This window comes from Oreochromis niloticus, unplaced genomic scaffold, assembly GCF_001858045.2.
Source record: "Oreochromis niloticus isolate F11D_XX unplaced genomic scaffold, O_niloticus_UMD_NMBU tig00000235_pilon, whole genome shotgun sequence".
In the NCBI taxonomy this organism is placed as follows: domain Eukaryota; kingdom Metazoa; phylum Chordata; class Actinopteri; order Cichliformes; family Cichlidae; genus Oreochromis; species Oreochromis niloticus.
In genome coordinates, this window is record NW_020327097.1 from 850,240 (window position 1) to 873,232 (window position 22,993).

The 22,993-nt window shown below is 41.2% G+C and overlaps 2 long non-coding RNA genes across 2 annotated transcripts; both read right to left on the reverse strand.

Moving 5' to 3' along the window:
* Positions 1 to 5,876: 5,876 nt before the first annotated feature.
* Positions 5,877 to 7,143, reverse strand: LOC109195584 (uncharacterized). Its single transcript, XR_003217177.1, has 2 exons — positions 6,852 to 7,143; positions 5,877 to 6,488 (listed from the first exon to the last, which is right to left on the reverse strand). It is a non-coding gene; the product is annotated as an uncharacterized LOC109195584 (long non-coding RNA).
* Positions 7,144 to 7,578: 435 nt separating this feature from the next.
* LOC112844463 (uncharacterized) lies at positions 7,579 to 8,168 on the reverse strand. The gene is made up of 2 exons (XR_003217191.1): positions 8,117 to 8,168; positions 7,579 to 7,699 (listed from the first exon to the last, which is right to left on the reverse strand). It is a non-coding gene; the product is annotated as an uncharacterized LOC112844463 (long non-coding RNA).
* Between the last annotated feature and the right edge of the window lie 14,825 nt (positions 8,169 to 22,993).

Genomic DNA, 22,993 nt, shown 5'->3' on the forward strand with positions numbered 1-22,993 from the left:
ACTAAGGCCCGGCCACCAGAAGCTCGCCCTCGGGCACCCTCCCCGGGCCTGGCTCCAGGGCGGGGCCCCGGTAACCCTATCCCGGGCAGGGTAAACTGTTCCCTCGATGTTTTCTTCATTATTGTCTTCTGAATCGCTCTTTGTCTGGTCCCTCACCCAGGACCAATTTGCCATGGGAGACCCTACCAGGGGGCAAAAGCCCCCAGACAACATAGCCCCTGGGATCCCTGGGACACACAAACCCCTCCACCACGATAAGGTAGCGATTCACGGAGAGGTCCATCCAGGATCATCAGAATATAATGAACATGTGTGACGAGCCAAAAAATGCTGCTCCCCTCTCAGCATGATGAGCTCCAGCCTTTGTTAACAGGACAACAGGAACATGAGACAACTTTCAGAGACAGTAACCAACTGTGGCCACAAGATGGCAGCAGCTGATCTGAGATCCTTTATTGGACAGAACGACTCTGCTCTGTGACGTCATCAGAGAGACGGCCTTCACTTTGATAGATCTGACGTCATGTCTGCACTGCGATGATGAAAGCTGATAAACACATTGTTATTGATCCATGAAATCACCTCTGTCCTCTCAAGTGTAGCTGTTTACAGAGCTAAAGAAGTCCTTCATCATCAAAACAGACAAACATGGATTTTCTGTATTAAGTGACGTCATCCTCACTCTAACCTCTTACATACATTCTGTTCAGTTTTCCTGCTGTAAGAAATAAACTGTGTGGAAATATAAACGCAGGGAAACATCCATTAATCACAGGTGAGCCGTTTGTTTCTGACTCACATTAAATGAGGCTTCAGGTGTAAATACCTCAGAAGTGTTTCTGAGTTCAGTAGAACCAGACCCAGTCAACCATCATGGCCTCCACAGCACTACACAATGCAACAGAAAGGCCTTCATCATCTGCTGAACCACCTCTGAACCACGACGCTCTCCCTGCATGTAAAAGCTGTTAGTCAGGATGAGATGCTGCTGTGATCGCTCACAGTTTACCTGTGAGATCTTTGTAAATATTGTCTTTGTTTCTGAAGGAAACACCTTTAGTCTGTTTTTATTTGGAGTGCAGATCTGGGCGTCCATCACTTTAACCTGCACACGTTTAGTTATTGAGTGGAGTTGATGTTTGGCAGCATTTTATAAGTGACAGTTCATGAACGGTGCAGGAACAGAGGACGCCTGACCATCCTACCTGTGTCAGTGAGAAAACTTTCATCACAACTTCACAACTTAACACAACTGAAACCTGAATTCTGTGTTGCATAGTTTACTAACAGTGTGTGCTAACACTGAAGTTAGCAGTTTGTTTCCTAAGAGCTGCTGGGACAAACCACAGTGAGCGGCTACAGAGTTTTAGTTAAGGTGGTTCTAATATGTGACCTGTTGAATTATTTACAGGGATTTATTTTTCATTTAAAGCATCATTTGTGAAGTTTTTATGAAGTTTAGTTCTTTTATGTTCTTTGTGTAACGTTTAGATTTTCTTCTCTTGTGTTTTAACTCTTCAGGTTTCCTGTAACAGAGATGTAAACAACCGGTTTCTGATGGTGCTGCACTGTGACATAAACACTGCCACTTTATTAGGTACATCTTGCTAACTGCAGGTTATAACCCCTGCTGGAAACATCCCCACAGATTTTGATCCTTATTGACATGACAGCACCACACAGCTGCTCCAGATGCTGCAGGATGCTGGAACGCACAAGTGCCGAGGTCGGTCTCCTCAGCAGAATTAGTTTTCCCTTCATCAGCTGGGCTGTTCAAATCACAGACAAACAGTATCCCACATTCTTGATTTTTAGTTCACAAACACTTCTTGTAATGACTAACTACTCCTGACATTTTGGACATGTTAGCTCTTTATACAGTAAAGTTACAGCGGGATACAAATAAGATCAGGCTGATCCTGCCACGATTTGTTCCCCCTGATCAAATCAGGGACAAACAGGATCCCACAGCTGTTTATGTTTTTGAACCCATTTTGCACAGAGAGGCATTTTTTTTAAATGTATTGATAGCAATGTTGAATATTATTACACAGGGAAAAAACAACTACACTAAAATAATCACACCGTGACGCCTCTGCCTTTGTAAATGGAGGGACAGTAACTGCGTGTAAAACCTGCAGACAGTCAGATTAACAGTATTTTGTCTCTATCTGCCATTCTGCAATTCATCTCATGTAAACAATAACGTGGTGCACAGCGTGACGTGATAAAAAGCACATACCTTTGACGTTGCGTGACGAACTCTGTATTCCTCGTCCACACGTAAACGCAAAAAATTAGTTTTAAAAATCTCAGTTTTTGGTGATTCGAAACGCCGTTTACGTGTGGACGAAACAGCTGCGTTTTCAAAAATACCCGTGTAGGTGTGGACGCAGCATAAAAGAGTTAGTAGTTTATTTTATTACTACCTGCAGATTACTTGTATTTGCTTAATTGTTTACTAAATGTTTGAGGTGTGAAATAAACCGCAATGGAGCAAAACATGGGTGTGTGTGGTTGGAGGGTGTGTTTGTGCGCACGAGGGGGGCGGGCAAATTTTTCTTGTAAAACAAAGGGGACCCAGCAAAAAAAGTTTGGGAACCACTGGTTTAAACGATGTTAGCACAGAAATATTAGCTTCTGTCATGACTGATGAAGTTACTAGTTAATAAAGTTTGCAGTAAAGTGATTAATCGCAGCCACAGATTGACTGTAAATATCCAGATTTCCTTTAGTGCATCTGTAATAAATATGTGCAGGTTTCAGTGCTTCGTTTAAACTGTATGATACTTATACTGACCCAGGGTCAGTGTAAATACAATCCTAGCTGTGTGAACAAAGCCTGGCTCCTTTAATCCTGCATGACAAACCTCAGGATGCAGGTTATTATTACTCTTTCCTGCTGCACACCTGTCACACCTGAGAGTCAGCTAGAAACTTACAGTGACGTGGACATCATGCAAAGACTGCCAGACTCTGTAATACTGTAAATGATCAGTGACTCAGGTTAACACTGAACTTTAAACAGTCCCTCTGTGTCTCTGTGTGTGCTGAACATTTAGGATTGAGTCAGGCTGCATCAGCTGAAGCTGTTATTTGTATATATCAGTATTTTTTTTAATTCAGGTGTGGGCAGTAGTAATAAGGGGGCATTAGTCCAAGATGGCAGCCAACCAAACCGGTTTGACCGGTTTCGTGTGTGTGTGCATGCGCGTTCATGTGTGGAAACACACAGGGCGTCAGAGGGGTTATATGAGTTTATGTGTTTTTAACTGGGTTTTAATTTAAACAAACCATAGGGTTTTTAATTAAACTATTTTTATCACTTCGGTGTATCTCAACATTCAGTTATGCAGACATACGTGTTCTTAAAAGTAATTCTTTGTTTTGCGGGCGGAGTGGAAGCCGTTTTGCTTCACAGTGCACCTTAACAAAGAGGGGATGCTTTTTATTTACATCTAGTCAAAAGTGTTGGTAATAGTGTTTTAATCACACTAATTTTATAATTCTGACAATATCTCAGCTTGCAGCGATGCATGCATTTTATTTTAAAAACGGCACAAATGGGAATTTCTTCTGAATGGGTAATGTCAGCTTGTTCACAAGCGTTTCATTTAATCAAACCACTAGTTTTAATTTAACGAGTTTTTACGCATCTACTGGGGTTTCTTTCACGGGTTGATGAGATTATTTTATTTAAAAAATCGGGATTTTGGAATGTTGAACCAGGGGCGGAGAGGGGGGGTTTGAAAGAGGAGTGAAAGAGGCCATCTATGTCCACTGTGAGCGACCATCTTTGAACAGAGGCGGTGGTTTACGACACCAACTGTCTGCCATCTATAATCCAGTTTTGAGTTCCCTCCCCAGACGCCTTAACGCCCACTCACATCCTGGGCCATCTGACCTCAGGAATTCACATGACAAGGTGGGGCCAGGTTTCACAATGAGCTCACCCGAAACCCTGGCTGATTAGGTCCCACACCTGCTTTCACACCTTGGCGCATGTGATTAGAGGATCACCAGGGGGTCCTTTGTCCCTCCTTGGGGGGATACTCCCACTGGGTTTAAATCTGGGACTCTCGGCCATTTGACCTTAGAACTGAAGAAGCTTCTCGGATGAGAGGTGAAACGTCTTCAAGCAACTTAAAGAAGTCCAGATGCTTTTCTTTGCAAACTCCTTTGACTAAAGAACCAATTCAATTCAATTCAATTCAATTCAATTCAATTCAATTGTATCTATATAGCGCCAAATCACAAGAAAAGTAGCCTCAAGGCGCTTTATATTGTACAGTAGATACAGAGAAACCCCAACAATCATATGACCCCCTATGAGCAAGCACTTTGGCGACAGTTCGAAGGAAAAACTCCCTTTTAACAGGAAGAAACCTCCGGCAGAACCAGGCTCAGGGAGGGGCGGGGCCATCTGCTGTGATCGGTTGGGGTGAGAGAAGGAAAACAGGATAAAGACATGCTGTGGAAGAGAGACAGAGATTAATAACAGATATGATTCAATGCAGAGAGGTCTATTAACACATAGTGAGTGAGAAAGGTGACTGGAAAGGAAAAACTCCTCGTGTGTCATAGTGGTCTGATCAGACAATATATTTACCCTTCTGTGCCATTTCATGTTTAGGTCAGTTATGTTTGTTTAGGTCAGTTATATTTCTTTGTGCAGTCATTTGGTTTGTTAAGTTTGCAGTTCTTTGCCTGAGTTCAGTTTTGTTTCTTTGACATTTTTTATGAGCTTAACATTAATTACTTTTGTAAATATAATATTTGGGTTAAATGAATGAAAACTTTGTTTTTCTAATACTTCTTGTGACTCCTTCTGCTTTTTCAACTTGGTTCATCACACAGCCCTAAATATTTGTTTAATGTCCTGGTCAAATATTACTCCAAGGTGTTACTGGAGGCCAAGGTAATGCCATCCAGAGCAAGTATCTGGTTAGATACCATATTTCTAGGTATTTTAGGGCCAAGTATAATCAGCAGCATAACGTTAGTTGTCACCCAGGTCTTTATATCAAGCTCTGCTGTGTTCAAGCTATTAATTACTGCGCGCAGGAGAGCCAAAACACACATCAAACATTAAAGTTCAGTTATGCCAGCTTTAACCTTGGGATGCCTCAGCTTCTCTTTTATATCCCCCACACTCAACTCTCTGCATCAGGAAGCTCCTGCCACTGGTCATGCTGGGAGTTTCGTCCTTCTACACCCTAACAGTTAGCAGATAACGTAGTGAAGCATCGCCAAGCAGTTTTCACAAGGTCATGCTGACACAACATTTGACTGACTTTAAACACTGGTCACTTCAGGTGTTGCTCTGATATACAGGAAATGACATCACGGCTCAAACTCTTTGTCAGTAAACCATTTCTTTATTTAACATATAAAATTTTGGTTTAATTGTTGCAGGATTTCATTACACAAACAAGCTGAAAAAAAAACCTGCAGAACACATGGATCAATGCATTCTTTAAAAATATAACAGGAAACAGATTTCTTAATTAAACTGCTGGAACAAAGTGAACCACTCAACACAAACACTACAGTAGAACAGTTTAGAAAGCTTAAAATGTAACAAGAGGCACATTTTCATTCATAGCTGCCTCATCAGATCTTTACAGAAGACTCCACCTGAACTCTGTGGAGCCTGATCTCAAGGGTTTAAGTCTGACCCCGAAACCAGAAGAGGATCTTTCTGTCTCTGCAGATTCACTGTGATCCAGAGATGGCAATGATTTCAGTCCTGCATCACGCTGATGTTTGCACAGAGAAGATAACTTAGTAAATGTTTTTGAACATTGGTAACAGTAAACTTCATAATCATTATGCAAATATTTACTCTGTGAATGGTACTCATGGCCATTGACCAGTGGTTGTTGATCAATGCTCATAAGAATTTGCATATTAATGATGAAGAAATTGACCTCACAGCCCATTGTTCATTCATTGGGCCGGTTTCAGTCGTTATGCAAATGTACTGTTTACAAGATTAACGTAAAAGCAGGAATCAAGACGTAACAGTTTATTTGTAACATGGAATCGTTTCTGAGTGGAGTATGAACTGAGATTACTCAAACTCTTTCACAGATGAAGTTCTCTTTCATGTGTCTGCGTTCATGCTTAGTATGATCACATGATTGTGAAAAGGTTTTGTCACAGTGTCTGCACTTGTATGGTTTCTCTCATGTGTGGACTCGTTTATGCTTTTCAAGCTGACGTGCACTGATGAAGGATGACCCACACTGATCGCAGACATGCTTTTTAACGCCACTGTGAAGGAGTTCATATTGTTTGAAGTCCTTTGAAGTGGTGAAGCCTCTCCCGCATTCTTTACAGTAGTTCATTTTGTCTCCAGTGTGTCTACGTTGATGTATTTTCAGAGTCCTTCAATGACTTAAAGTTTTTCCACAAAGGTCACAACAAAAGTCTTTCCCACAGCGATGACAGGGTTGAGAACTTGATCCATCTGTGTCGCTCTGCTTCTAAACAAAAACACAAAGACAGTGTAAGTCAGTCCTTCAACATTTTTATCCTGAACGTCACCTGAAATAAAGAGCATCTCTGCCAAAGTCCAATTACATTTTACTGTTTACATTATCACACTCAGCTCAATTTAATGTGCTATAAAAACGATAAGAGTAAAAACATTAAAGTAATACTAGTTTAATGCTACAATAACAATAACACAATTCTCAAACACTATCCCTAAAAACCTGTGATTAGAGTCTGAATAATCATTCAGAGCTGCCTTTCCATGCAATAGAATTGCTAACATGCTAACACACTTTGATGAGCAGAGTTGTTTCAAACAGTCGGGCTGACAAGATAAAAATATAAATACATACCTCACAGTAACTGCACTTGTAGAGTCTTTCTGGTGTGGATCTGTTGGTGTCGTCTCAGGTAACGTGGAGATTTAAAAGTCTTGTCACACAGGTCACATTTATAAGGTCGTTCCTCAGTGTGGGTAAACATGTGACGTCGTAACTCTGTGTTTGTAGTAAACTGTTTACCACACTGATCACAGCTGTACACATCATGTCTGGTGTGAATGCGTAGGTGTGTATTTCGGCTCCCTATCCGGCTGAAAGTTTTTCCACAAATGTCACAGCTGTACGCCTTAATTCCAGAGTGGGTAACTAGATGACTCTGTAAGCTGTGACTGTGAGTAAAAGCTCTGCCACACTGATCACAGGTGTACGCTTTAACTCCACTGTGGATGAGTTGGTGTGTTTTTAAGCTTCCAGAGTGGGTAAAAGACTTTCCACACTCGTCACAGCTGAATGGTCTCTCTCCACTGTGGATCAGTTGGTGTCTTTTTAAGTGTCCAGTGGGTAAAAGACTTTCCACAGTCTCCACAGCTGAACGGTCTCTCTCCAGTGTGGATGAGTTTGTGTGTTTTTAAGCTTCCAGACCTGGTAAAAGACTTTCCACAGTCTCCACAGCTGAACGGTCTCTCTCCACTGTGGATGAGTTTGTGTCTTTTTAAGCTTCCAGACCTGGTAAAAGACTTTCCACAGTCTCCACAGCTGAATGGTCTCTCTCCGGTGTGGATGACCTGATGCATTTTTTGGGAAGCTTTCACAGTAAAATCTTTCCCAAACTCGTCACGGTTGTATTTTTTTCTTCCACTTCTTTCTTCAACGAAATTGTCGGCCTCCTGAGAGCGCGGACTTCTCGATCCACGTTGGTCCTGCAGTGACAGAAATACAAACAGAGGCAGTGATTTGTGGGAAATACATTACACGTGTCAGTATTTATGTCTCCAGATTGTTTGTATGGTGAGCCATTAAGACTGTACTCTTTGTACAGTTTTTATTTTTGCTGCTTTTGTCTTACACTGTCAAACAAACACAGATTTGCAGCGTTTGTATGTGTGTGCCAAAGCAAATGTGCCAGGCCTCAAAGACAATGGGTGGTTTGCACAACAAAAGCAGGATGTGAATCGAGCATATGACCTGTACAAATCTCAGCAGGGGTGATTAACACCTCGGGACTTGCACCAGAAAATAAAAAAAGTCAGTAATTCTAGTAGGTGTTGGGTTCAAGGGATTTCTGCAAATGTGCGCAGGGTTAGTAAATCTAGTGTTGAAGTTAGCTCGGTGCTTACCTTTAGATGAGCCCACAAACCGAGAGAAACTCCGTGATGAAGCTGGAACTCTTTCCAAACACAGGAAACAGGTCAGGGAGCAGAGACCCACGTGGTTCACGCTGATCTCAGCTACGATCCAGGAGACAAGGGTGTGCAGATCGATGCAGATATCGATCCAAACGTTGGTAGTGGTATATGATCGATACTTTAGTTTGTTTCTCTCCTGGAGGTTCACTATTTACTCGCTGTGGATGAAACAGCAGCTCTGTCTGTGTGAACACCTCTTCTTATGCGGCAGACGCACTTTGCTCCGCCCCCTTCTTCCTGCCCTGCTGGGATTTGTTACTGTGCCGTCACGTGACTCAGATGGGCTCAGAAGACGCGTTTGGACTGCAGAGAGAGAGAAAGAGGAGCAACATGTGGAGATATTTTATGACTGTAAATGAAAATGCTGGAGAACAGCTGGAAGGCTGTCAAGCCACAGGGGACCACAACAAGCTGTAGAGTTCAGCTTATTTTTCACACCTCAGTTAAATGCTTTGACTGAAGTCTCACTGCACACACTCAAACTTAGTGTTTGTGTACACCTTGGTCATTATAACCTGACACTGATCAGTGCTGCTCTGACGACCACACTCACATCCATGTAATCATTTAACTGGGATGATCTGGATTTACTGCACAATGCTGAATGTGTCCTTACAGTACAGGGAATAACTCTCTCTGTGTTCCTGTAGAGAAACTCTGGGTTTGTGTGCTGACGAGCATCACTCACAGTATGATACAAAGGCTCACTCATACCTTTCCACACATGTGACAAATTCAAAAAGATGCTGAAACCTTTAGAACATCATAAACTACACATTGTTGTACTCTTTTAGGATGGAACAGCTTTCAGATTTATTTACTCTTAAAGGATAAAAGATGTTTTTAAGAATTTTGCATTCAAGAGGAGAATGTTTAAATAAGTCGTGTAAATGAGAATTTCAAAGTTGGTGGCTGCAGTATATACAAATTGGTGTATCTCAAAAATAAAACTATGAAGACACTCAAAATTAATTTGGAAACTGTTTTATGCAACTTTTTTACATTTACAATGTTCAGGGATGAACCTCTGAAATTACTTTAACTAGAAATTTGTGTAAAAATACCACTATTGGAATTTATGTAGTTACTGATGACTTAATGCATACATATGATTAAAATTTGGGATATAATGGTTGTATTGATGTATAGCAACTTAAAATACTCCCAGAAATGGCACTACAACATGTAAAAATATAAAGATAAGCTCAGGCGGACTGGGTTCTTTAGTAGGTCTAAAGGGTTAAACTGTGTCCTCACATCATGAATATGAAGGGTTGTAGTGGGAGAAGGTGGTGTGAAATCCTCATAGCTGTGGAGTGAGGAGGGGGCTCCTGTGGGTGAAGTCTTTGATGGTGGTGATGGCTCTGTGCTGGTGGGAGTGGGGAGGTGGGGGGATGATGGACCAAAGTGTCTCTATTGTTGGGGAAGGTGGAGGTGTCAAGGCTGCTTGATGTCTCATCAAACCAGCAGTAAAAGTCATTGAGGGTGTTGGCCAGCAGCAGGTCGTCAGTGGAGTGGGGCTGTGTGCTTATATCCTTACTCTCATTTCCCTTAGCGTATCTGTAACATGCAACTTCTGTCGGTGCTGTGCTACTGGAAACTGAATTTCCATCACACTATATGTTGTGATGATCTCAGTTCAGTCATGGTGTGTTCTGCAATCCTGCTGAATTGTGTTCCAGTCCCATCGACTGTGTATGAGCGTACAAACAGGCGTGTGGCGGGGATGAATCGGAATGTCTTGAGCCTCAGCATCACAAAACCAGGATGACCATAAATGTTTCTTGTCTTGTTGGATGATGATAAGACTGTGACATGGGATGCCACCTTTGGTCTTGTGATGAAGCAAAGCTCAGGAAGAAGTGTGATTAAATGGTAGCCACATGTGTGCTGCTGAGAAGGATGTACAGGATGTACAAGCCTCCTCAGGTTAGTTGTAGTTGCAGAACGCTGTAGGACTGAGACAGCTGAGGCATCAAATGTTTGATTAAACGGATGAAAAAGGCGTTTCTTCCATTTAATTATCACTTTTTAAAATCTTTAGCAACTTCAAGTTTGTCAGTGTGCTGAGGTCACAGAAACGAGAAAAGAAGTTTGACACTTCAGAGCACATGTGTCAAACTCAAGGCCTGCGGGCCACATCTGGCCCGGAGGACATTTATATCTGGCCCGCGAGATCATTTTATATAGATTTATTATCATTGTTATCAGTGATGGGAATAACGGCGTTACAAGTAACGGCGTTACTAACGGCGTTACTTTTTTCAGTAACGAGTAATCTAACTAATTACTATTCCTATTGTTACAACGCCGTTACAGTTACTAACAAGGAAACGCGGTCCGTGACTATTTTTCAACAAACAGACGATTGAAGCTGTGTTCAGCGTACCGCATCTTATATCAGCTGCAGGAAGTAGCTGTAAGTAATCTGGACGCTACAGCTTTAAGCAGCTGCGCGCTCCCGCAGACGGTAATCACGAGCACTGTCTAGCACAACACCTGGAGCTAAGGGGGCAAAACAATCGAGTGCTGCTGTTTGACTGAGGAAGAATAAAGTAGTTGTGGTAAGTCAATCACGTGACCACTTAAAGACAAAGCAACAAGGTGACATATACCAGTTTTTAAATTGTGTCAATAGGCCACAAGGCGTTGCAGAGGGTCGTGAAAACTGCCCAGCGCATCGCCGGAGCACCACTTCCTGCCATAAAGGACATCTACAGGAAGCGGTGTCTGAAAAGGGCTGGGAAAATCATCAGAGACCCCAGTCACCCATCACATGGACTCTTCACCCTCCTGCCCTCTGGGAGGCGCTACAGGAGCCTCCGGACTAAGACCACCAGGTACCGGAACAGCTTCTTCCCCACACCCACAACCACTAGCACTTTACCACTACTGTATAGTTCTGTGTAGATAATCATTCTGTACATACGATAATTTTTAATCCCACAACTGTTTATAACTTACATAGTTCACATTCTGTATAACTGTATATCTCAGATTTCTGTATAGTTTTTATTTCATATTTATATCCTGTTCATAGCCTGTACATAGCTTGTACTCACTACAGCCTGTACATACTTATAGTTATAGAATATTCATAACATACTTCACACTGTGTAGATTATAACATACCATAATAGACCCATTTCTGTAATATACTTACACATCTCTATTATTGCTAATTTATATTGTAATATATCTATATCATGACTAAAGCACTTTCTGGATGGATGCAAACTGCATTTCGTTGCCCTGTACCTGTGACATGTGCAATGACAATAAAGTTGAATTCTATTCTATTGTATTCTATTCTAAAGATTAAAATGTTGTCATTTCTTTGTAAAATGTTCCCTAAAGATAATGTTACTTGTAATCTATTATTTCAACCTTAAATCAAACCCAAACATTCCTTTGATTTCTGTTGTTGTGTCTTCACAGTTTCCCAGCATGCTCTGGCTGTGGTGGTGGAGGTATATGAGGGGGAGACTTCTGTCCTCTTGCACTATGTTTACAAGGGTTCAATACCTGAGGACAATCCCACAGTGATGTGGACTCGCAGTGACCTCAATCCCAAATCTGTCCACCTACAAGGAAAAGGAGGAGACGATCTTAAAGGGCAAAACCAGCGCTACAGTGGGCGCACATCAATGAGTCGTTATGCATTAAACACAAAAGACTTCAGCCTCACTCTGAGGAAACCCAAACTGACTGACAGCGGTATTTACACCTGCTCCATCAGTGCTGGAGGAGGAGAACAGAGACTGAGTGACATCCAGCTGCAGGTCAAAGGTCAGACCTGCTGTAATGAAAGAGTAAAAGTCAGTACAGTAGATGAAGCTCAAATAGTCCCAAAAGCAACAAGAAAGCCAAGTTTTTCTGAGTAGTTCTGAAAGTCTTTGTAGGAGCCATGAGTTGCTCTTTGTTGACTAAGTGGGTTGGTTTAAATGGACTCACTGTATTGGTGCACGGGTGTGGGGCGTGTCTCATGGGTGTGTTAGATGATAAATGTGGTTGCACTCACCTGTTCACCGCACCTGATGTTGATGAGCAGAAAGGTAGGGTGAGCATGAGGCAAAACCTTCTGTTGACCGCAGCTTGAATGATTTTGATAGATTTTGACTGTAACTTGATGGTTTTTGTATATTTGTGCACTAATTGATGCCATAGGCCAAGTTGTAATTTGGCATAGTAATTAGTGCAGCCATTGTGAGTTGCAGTTATTTGTTTGTGCAGTCTGTGCGTTTGTTTAATAGTTGATCCCATGTGCTGATTTGTATATTGGACAGTTGCATGTGGAATAAAAGAAGCAAATGTTACAGAAGTGTATTTTATGGGTTTATTGTTGCGCGTCATCTGTGTCCTCATGTTCAGCCTGCCGCAGCCTTTGGAGGAGCAGCAACAGTCTTGATTAACCTAACAGAAAGATTTCCAATGGACCGAACCTTAAAATGAAACAACAAACATGAGCAGGAAAGTAAACTAAAATAAGATCTTACTGATACAGCCTCTGTGGTATATGGCATTGCATTCTTTCAGGTGTGCAGAGTTGTCTTCTCTTCTCAGGGAGACAAATGTCAGTAGACTTTTTACATATTGTCCATGATGGAAAACTCAAGATTTCTTTTAAAACACTGAAACATTCATTATGATCCCTCAATTGTCTGTAGCTGTAGCACCAGTTCATAAATTCCAGTTTAGTTACCACTCAAAGCAAAGAGTAGTGAGCCACATTAGTGAAGTCAGAGGTCAGAAATGCAGAAACTTGTCATTTGCCATGAGTGTGACTGCTATTGGTCCTATATTTGATATTGTGGTTTCTTGTCCTTTCAGATCATCAGGTGGAGGTGAAGGTGGAGGAAGGCTCAGAGTCTGTCACCCTGCACCGCAAAACAACACCTGACCTGCCTGAGAACACCAGAGTGGAGTGGACTCGCTCTGACCATGAACACTTGATAGTTCAGGAGTATTCAAACAAAGGTGGCAAACTTATGAAACAGGACAAGTTTTACAGAGACCGAACAGAAATGAATGAAGACCTGCTGAAAACTTCAGTCTGACCCTGAAACAGCCCACAGAGAGACACAGGAGGATACATCTGCACCATCTACAGGGACAAAGTCATCCTGAGACAGAAAGTAGTGCTGCACTATGTCAGAGGTCAGAGCTGGTGGACAGTGGCTCAGATTAACTTCAGAATTCAAAGGTCATAATTTATTTATTCATTTATTTTTTGTTTCTCCACAGAAAAACTTGCACTTTGGGCCACAGCTGTCGTAGTTCTTCTTGTTCTTGTGTTTTTTGGGGGTCTCATATATAGATTTCGACACTATTTCATGTCAGGTGAGTCTCTTGTGCCAGACACACTAGTGGTTAACAAGTGTCCCCTGGTGGCTCCTTAACTGTCACTCAAAGGTCCAGAAGTTGAAAGAATTGCTGTCCTTCAGCTTTCTTTAAAACTCTGAAAACTTGCTGCTGCTGTTTGTACAGTTCATGTTGTTTGTTGTCCCATCAGACTGTCAGGTGGAGGTGGAGTCAGGGGTGGAGTCTGTAAAGCTGCCATTCAAAACCAAAGCAAAAAATATACCTGAAGATGCTAAAGTGGAATGGAAGGACAGATACAACAACAAAGTCCATGTGCACCAGAATGGTTGTGATAGGATTGAAGACCAAAGCTCAGCATACAGGAAGCGAACAGAGATGAACCTGCTAGAAACTGGAGACCTCAGTCTGACCCTGAAATACCCACAAACAAGGACAGAGGCACCTACACCTGCACCGTCTACAACAAGGAGGGAGACCTGATGAAAAAACAAGTGGAGCTGAAAGTCAGAGGTCAGTGCATACTTATTGTTCAATAGTATTTTATATAATATTAACTTGATTCACTGATGATGATGGGAAAAATGTTGAGCTTCTGCAATATTCTTTATATTGAGACCAAGTCGTGCCATCAAAGTGCCTTTGTTCACTTTGACTCTGTCCCCCAAAGTAATCAGTTAAATGAGGCACATTGTGTCTGTGCCAGATCTTTTGGCTGAATGAATATACTGAGGCTATACACATTCATTAATTACCTGGATTAGATTACTTTGTCTTCATTTGGCTGCTCATTTTAAAGGTTGCCACAAGTTTTCTTCCTACATCTCCCCCTCTTCCAGCATCCACCCCTAACAGCCTTGCTGCTCTCCTTCTGTCACAAATCACCTTTGATGTTGATCTCCACCCAATCCACCCCGCCTGCATTCTCCTTTCTCACCTCCCTTTGCATTGTCCATTCCTTTCAAGGGTTGACTCCAGGTAGGTAAACTCATCTACTTTCACTACTTCTGCTACTTCCATGTTCACCTTCCCACCTGTCTGCCTCTCATGCATGCACTTGTATTCTGCTATGCTTCTGCTGACAGTGCACATCACCCTTGTTTGTGGAAATCAGTTCTCTCTAAAGTTAGAGGATACTTGTTAAAGAACAGGATGTGTTAGAAAGTCTGATCACAAAGGTCCACTGCCCTCTTTTCTTTCCACTCTTAATCGTTCTCATACCTGCCCTCACTTCCTCCTTACTAATCCTCTGAAATAATGATGCACGGTTTCCTTTATCTGTGCTTCTCACTCTTTCATTCTCTTCATTCATCAGCCTCTCAAACTACTTCCATCTCCTCAACACACTTTCTTCACTCGCTGGTACATTTTCATCTTTATCTCTAATCATCTTAACCCAGTGGTTCCCAACCTTTTTTTGCTAACCCCCCTTTGTTTTACAAGAAAATCCATTGCAGTTTATTTCACACAAGAAACCTTTGTAAACATTTGAACAAATAAAATTAAACATCAATAAATTGCAGGTTCAATAAAATAAACTCTTTTAAATGACAGAAAAACAAACCATCTTCATAGTGTGATTCTTTTAGGTCCTCCGTGTAAAATGGAGTGAAAAACATAAACAACTCTGTTAAGAGATTTCTTAGGATTTTGGGATTTTTATTATGTTATGCTTAAAAGTACGTTTCATTATCTAAATGTGTTTGCTCTTTTCAGTATTCAGCTTAAACTCTGCAACTCTGTGCAGACTCCTAAATGGGGAAGTTACACAGGAAGCCTGCAGTTCTATTTTCTCTCTTCCTGTATGTGCTCTCTGAATAAAGACTCTTCCTTTTTACTGCAGCGGGGCGAGTCTCTCTGAGTCTCACCCGTGTACACGTAAACCTGTCTGAGCGTTTTATTCCGACCTGAGTTGCAATACAGGAAAACTCCTGACAAACTCCCTCAATGGAAAAAATCAGAAATTAAAGGTTTGTTGTGTAAAAATAACACATTTAATCCTGACATTGTTTTAGTGGCTGGTGTGAGCTGCTTGTTGCTGCAGATCTTCTCAAACCTGGGTTGCAGTTTTAAAACCGCCACTCTGAGTTCATTTTCAATGTCCAGCTTTGAACTGTAGTTTTTTTTATATTGATTGAAGCCACAGCAGAAAAGACTACCTCACATAAGTAGGATGTGATAAAAGTAAGGCCAGCCTCTCTTACCTAGCAGTGGGTAAATTTTCTCCACTCCAATCCAAAATGCAGAAAGGGTCTGCTGCAATTTACCTCCAACTGATGAGGAAGAAAAAGCTTCTGCTGCCTGTTCAGCTCATGTTGTGCTTGGTTGTCCTCTCAGTCCCCCAGGTGGAGGTGGATTCAGGGGTGGAGTCTGTCCAGCTGCCTTTCAAAATCAGAGTTCGTCTGATAAAAAAACTCCCTAAAGTGGAGTGGACGGAGAACGAGAAGAAGGTCCATGTGTATAAGAACGGCTCTGACCAGCCTGAAGAACAGCACCAGTATTACAGAGATGAATGAAGACCTGCTGAAATCAGGAGACCTCAGTCTGACCCTGAAACACCCCACAGACTGGGACACAAACACCTACACCTGCACCGTCTACAGCTGGGGGGGAAACATCCTGCTGAAGAAACAAGTGGAGCTTAAAGTCAGAGGTCAGAGCGTACATAGTTTTGCCTTGGATTTGATATTTGATATCATATTCATTTTTGACCTTTTTAAACAAATCTTTTTTCTCCAGCCTGATTTTTTTTTAATTTTTTTTTAACTAGAAATGCAGCAATGAGAATTATTGCAATACAACAACTAAAAATAATGGGTCAGTTACTGATGATACTAAAAACATTTTATCTGACCGTTTTGGAAAGGCATATTAAAGCCATATAAAGTGATGGCTGTTGACTAACCTTTTGCTTCGCTGCACCCAGATTTTTCAACCGCATCACTTAAGACCACATTTTTACATTTGCACTTTTTCAGGGGGAAATTGCCATACAGACAATATTGATTTGTAAATGATTAACTAACAATCTTGTCAACACAAAGTTCTTTATTTGAAGCAGATTTCTACAAGAAAGTTAAGTTACTGAAAAAGTGCTTAAAGTGCTTTGGCAATCTTTGGCAATATTGTAGACAATGTTAAACTTAATCATCGTCTGATGACCTTTTTTGCTGCTGCCTGCAGCTTAAAGGCAGTGGGGAGAGGGGACACTTGGGCAGTGCATTTATCACAGCATACAATGTGTTTTCTGGATCCACTGTGTATCAGTATTGCCGGCCATGGTCTTTCCACACTCACCATAGTAAATGCAGTGCATCATGTTGCCAGCTTTATAACAGATAACCGCCTTAAAAATATTCTGCAGAAGAACCAAGACTGAAGAAAACCATGAATGAACATCTGAACATTACCTGATGCTGCTGCAGTGAAGCAGAGGAATGTTACAGAGGTTTGATTAGAGACACAGCTAAGAGTTTTGCAATTTGGCATAATTTTAAAAAGTTTTAATTTTGTTAGTATTAAACATTTTTGGGGAAAAGAAGAAAAACTGCGCTGAACCCAATGGTAGACTGGTGCGTAATAAGAAGAAAGATTGTGCAGAAAACAGAGATTTGAGATGGGAAACTGTTCTTGAAGTACATTTGGGTCAAAGAGGGACAAAACCTGTAGCTCATAATCAGTGTGATGTCGACTTTCAGCCCCGACGGCACGAACACACCGAGAAAGCCAACATCTCAGCGCTCTGTGTTTGTCTTTGTGTGGAATCCGTTTACCTGCTCTCATTTACTGTTGTAGCTATTTGGTGGTTCCTGAAATAGTTTGTGAGCTCCTGGAGTTCCTGGCAAAATTAATTTATATTGAAAGATGAATTCAGGATTTAATGAATTAATGTTGCTTTATTAAAGCTAAAATCATTTTAAATCAGTTATTGAAACCCAGCCTTCTACTCACCTCTGTCTATGCGCCTGCATTTTCAAACATAAACACGTAGGCCGACAGGACTATCAGAGGTCCCACCCCTGACTACCTTTGGTTGGTGTAGACCACGATATGGTAGATAGACCATGATATACGCGACAGGCTGGTGCGACCTACGATTTTGTTTTAGTCGGTTTAGGGTTGGTTTAGGGTCCAGATGGCTTGAGGATAGAAGCTCTTCTTGAGTCTCTCTGTCCTTGCCCGGATGATGCGGAACCTTCTACCAGATTGTAGAAGTTGGAACAGTTTGTTGCCAGGATGGGACGGGTCTGGGAGGTTTGCCTCTATTACTGCTGTTCTTGCTGATCTGCACTGCGCCCATTAAATACCGTATCCAATTTAAAATACTGCTGCTTACTTTTTAAATTATCAACAACACAGCGCCGAGCTACCTTATCGAATTCCTTAGATTGTCCTTGTTAGAGCACTAAGATCATCTACTCGGGTAATGTTGGTGCAGCAGAGATCTTGGCTGAAGTCTAGAGGTGACCGTGCGTTTGCCTTGGCTGCACCTGATTTGTAGACTTATTCTGTTTCTCTTTTATACATTTCTTTTATGCTTTTGTGCTTTTACCATGTTTTTATTTGATGTGCATTTCATTGCTATTTCTGTGTATTAGTGACATCGACCTGTTAGCATATTTTGTGCTTTGTTTTGGTCTTGCAATATTTATGTTCTATTTTCTGCTTTTTTTTGTTAAGCACTTTGGTATAATGTTGTTTTTTAACTGTGCTCTATAAATAAAGTTGTATTGTAACAAATGTAATTTTAAAGTGTTTTGAGACACTTCATCTTCTGTCTATGACAGTCTAACACAGCCCTCTGTCCCTGAGAGGTCTCCAGTCCTCCCCATCACCTTCATGGTAGACCACACCACATGCAGCAGTTTAGATTTTGCCTGCCATACCACAATGATATGCCGTACCTTACTATGCTGTCCAGTGCAGCCTGGTAGTACAAAACCATTACTTTCGGATCAACTCCAAACGCCCCTAGTCTGCTTAAAAAATACAGTTTTAAATGATAACACTGATGTTTGAAATGGACATTCCAGCTAAAGAGATAATCGACGTGAATGCCACGGTCGATTAGACCTGGTTGGGATTGAGCTGGTTTCTTCATTATGAATAAGCACTGGGGTGCACTATCTCCTCACCAACAGACAAGTGTTTGTTTGTGTTTGTCTGTTGGTCAACTGTTTGTACAATCACTTATAAAGAGTAAACAGGACTGGTAAACTAACGCAGTGGTTTTTCTGGATCTTTGGTTTTTATTTAGCTTTTTCTCAGTTTTTAAATGAATCATGGCTCCACGCAGCCTTTGAACCACATGTTCAACAACAAGCCACAGAAACCTTCATCACATTAAGTTCCTCTTGAGCCTCTCTGTTTTTGCCCGGATGGTGCACAACCTTCTGCCTGATTGCAGAAGCTGGAACAGTTTGTTGCTGGGATTGGAGAATAAAATGATCATTGATATTGTTTTGGCAAATGTGAGATGAACCTGTGTGATTGTTTTGGTCTGCAGCTGTTTTCTTCTTGGGATTCTCCCAGGATGAAACCAGGGTTCCTACTGTTTTAGGAAAGTTAGATTTAAGCCTTTTTTGTCACTCACAATGAAATTTAGGACCAATTTAACAATAACTAAAAACACATGAATTCATTAAGAGTTATAGACTCAACAGGGGTTAGAGGTCAACATGTTGAAATTTGCGTGTGATCAGTGATGAGGGGTTTCTGTATTACCCCTGACATGCTATTTATTTTACAGTCAGCAGACTTCACCAAGTCTTCAAAACATACAACATGCCTCATACACACTTACACTGCTGCTTTTATCCATGATAATTCTGGCTCACAGACAGGAAAAAAGAAAATCATGTCTTTGAATGTTTGAGACATTTTAATAACAATTAGTCTTATTCTGAATTTTCATGGATCTGATCTGAAGTCTGAGGTGTTTCTTTGGATGATGTTAAAGATGGAGTACTGTCTCCTCGGTAACCTGGACCTCTGAAGGTTTGCGTTTTTTTTTTCTTACTAACATTAAAAACTGAAGAAAACCGCAGTTTTAATTTAACGATTCAGAGTCAGAACTTTGAAATCTTAAAATGTAAATTATGAACCTGCAAATCACCAAAATCGGTTCACTTCTATTACATCATCTCTGGTTAGGTCCTGTAAGGTTACAGCTAAAAATCTAATACAAGACCTGGTCTGAATCAAAATCAGTACCTTCCTCCTGATCTGCTCAATTTTTGCTGCTTTTGTTTGTTTTTGTATTTTCGTTGTTTCCAGTTACATGTCCTCGAAGTACACTGCAGTGAACAAAAATTAAAGTGGACCTGTGTAAGGTCTATGGCTGAGGAACAGAAAGAACAGTGGTGCACTGGATGTTTGATCTGTTCTCTGATAATTCACAAGAGAAATTTAAAAAAGTGAACATGAGTGAGAACAAGCAAACTAAATCTAGTTTCAACCAGTCTGGGCATCAACAAGTGGGAAAATTAGATTTATGAAACTGACTTAGTAGCCTTGATACTGTTTTATTGGTGATACTTTAACGCGACGTTTCCATAAATTTAATTTGCGACTACTCTCACTTCTACAATCATCATCATACACAGACACTAATAACTGGAGCTCCAGGTACCACAATTTACATTAGCAACAGCTTAATCTTTAAGTACCTTCTATCCATTTCTTCCTCTTAACCGGGGCAGCAGCCTAAGCAAAGAAGCCCAGTCCTCCCTCTCCCTCCCCAGCCACCTCTTCCAGCTTGACTGGGGAGCACCAAGACGTTCCCCGGGGCCTCCTTCCGGTGGATATATGCCCAAAACACCTCACCCAGGTTAAAGCTCATTTCCACCACTCGTATCTGCAGTCTTGTTCTTTCAGTCACTACCAAAGCTCACGACCACAGGTGAGTGTAGGGACATAAACTGACCGGTTATTTGAGAGCTTCACTTACATTCAGCCACATTCCAGTGTGAGTCAGTGATGCTCTTTGATTCTGACAGTCTGGAACAATGAGGTTGTACATTTTCTTCTCACATGTAATTCTGATGTGAATAAAATATCACTTCAGTGATTCAGTTTTAACAGATGCTTTGACTAGAAATGATCGACTTTATTGTCTGACTGTGTTGTGTCTCCTCTGCAGGGAGAGTTCAGGTCCAGGATCAAACAGGGGACATCAGGAACAGAAGCAGCTCCATTGATCCGACTCCTCTGATGGCTGATCAATCAGTTTGATCTGTGTGTTCTTTGATTATTGATCAGTGATGTCAGAGTGGAGTCAGTGTGGTGTTGTTGTTGTGTGTTTGAGACTTTTAGTGTCCATGAAGGTCTCTGCTGCCGTAGATCCTCTGAACTGTGACAGAGGTCTCACTCTGGAGGAAACTCTCAGCACTTTCCAGCAGCTCCTCCATCATGGAGGACGTTCCCTCACTGTAACAGGTGGAGGAGAGAGGAGAGGAAGCACAGGTGGATCCTCTGAGGAAGAGGAGCCTTCCTATAAACCACATGATCACATGACCAGAATGGTATAGCTACAAAGTCAGATTAATGGGTTTGCAGGTGTCCTTAAAGTCAGAGTTCTCAGATACAGAAAACTGTCATTTTTTTATGTCACCATGGTTGCAGAATGAAACAGAACATTTGTCATTTTTTCATTTTATTTATATGTTTGAAGTAAAGCAGTAAATCAATAACACATCATTGTAGTATTAAAGGATCTCTCCACATGTTTCTCTTTAAACGTCAGTCTCACACAAAGCAGACCAGTGATTTTACTTTACCTCCATGTGATGTGTTGTTTGTATGTCTTTTGACTTCATACTGGTCATACTGGGTCTTGTGCCATTTTTGAGTTTTGGATTTTTATTTATTCATTTCTGCTTTTGTTTAGTTTTATAATATTATTTTGTAATGTTGTTCTTTGTTTCTATTATATTGAGTTCTTTAGTTTGAAAGGAGATTTGGTGATTCCCCACTGCAACAACTGGTAGATTTAAGTAACATCAGTCTTCACCAATGAATAATGGCTCTTTTACAGCAAATATGTTTTAGTGTTAATAGTATAAGTTAAATATCTGAATGGGATCCAGACCTGATGTGGCCTGCATCTGTCATCTTCAACTCTTCTGGATCCTGCTGTGCAGGTGGAATCTGGTACAGACCCGGTTTGCTGATCAGTTCTGGGTTTGGTGTTTCTGCTATCTGGGTAGATCCACTCAGACCGATATAGATGAAATATAAATAAAAAAAACAATGTGAGGATCAGGCTTTACATTTTAGACAATGTACCGTTTAGACAGCTGTTCAAAAACACAGTTAAAGGTTTCAAAGTTATTCATGCCAGAGATCAGAGTAATACTCAGTCTGATCTCTGGTACAGACAGCTGGCTAGGGATGGGTATCGAAAACCGGTTCTTGTTGAGAACCGGTTCCCACTGTTTCAATTCCTTGGAATCGTTTGCCATTTTTGCAAACGATTCCCTTATCGATTCCAGTCACCCTGAATGACGTCACCACGTTGCGGAGCGTTGGAGCGTACTTGGCAGGAAACTAAGGGGCTCAAACGCTTAAAAGTTTGGTCATACTTTACGAGAATGGATGACAACAGGGCAACTTGTAATACTTGCAAAGTAGATATTTCATTTAAGGGAGGAAACACTACGAATATGCAAAAGCATTTGCTCGCGAAACACGCGATGACCTTAAATGAATGTCATGTTTTTAATTCCGCTCCAGACTCGTGAATCTCAACCCAGCAGCAGCGGTAACGTTTGCACGTCCTCTCCCGTTAATGCGGCAGGTAAATAATCAGCTAACAGTGCATATTATGTTAGCACGATCTGCTTTATTACAAAACCTGCCATTACTGTGCATTTAGGTGACCGTGATGAGAGAGACAGACAGAGTCTGGCTGGCGCTCGCTGGCAGTTGTCGCTGCAGTTTACCGGTAGCGTCTCCTTTCAGGCCCGAATGTCACCGAGCAGTGACTAAGTTTGTGGTCAAAACCTTGCAGCCATTTGCCACAGCAGATGGTAAGTGAATGTGTTTAATTGTAGGCAGGGACATTACTGGATATTCTTGTGTAATTGCTACAGAATAATTTATGTTATACTTTGTTATTGCTACAGAAGAATATTTATTTTATTATGTTACATTTACAATTTTTTCCCCGGGGACCCTGTGACACCCCATTGAAGAGCCGTAGGCTGTAGATCTCTTAAGATCTCACTGTTGGGTTTGTAAGGCCATGTTACTCCTAAATTTCTATCTTGTTCAAAGACAAGATATAAAACAAAATTCTAAGCTAATCGACCTTAGTGTTCTCCTTTTTTAAAATAAGAATCGATAAGAGAATCGATAAAGAATCGAATCGTTAAACAGAATCGAAAATGGAATCGGAATCGTTAAAATCTTATCAATACCCATCCCTACAGCTGGCTGTTCCTGTGTGTGAGTGTATTTGTATTTATTTATTCTGTTTTATTTGTTCTA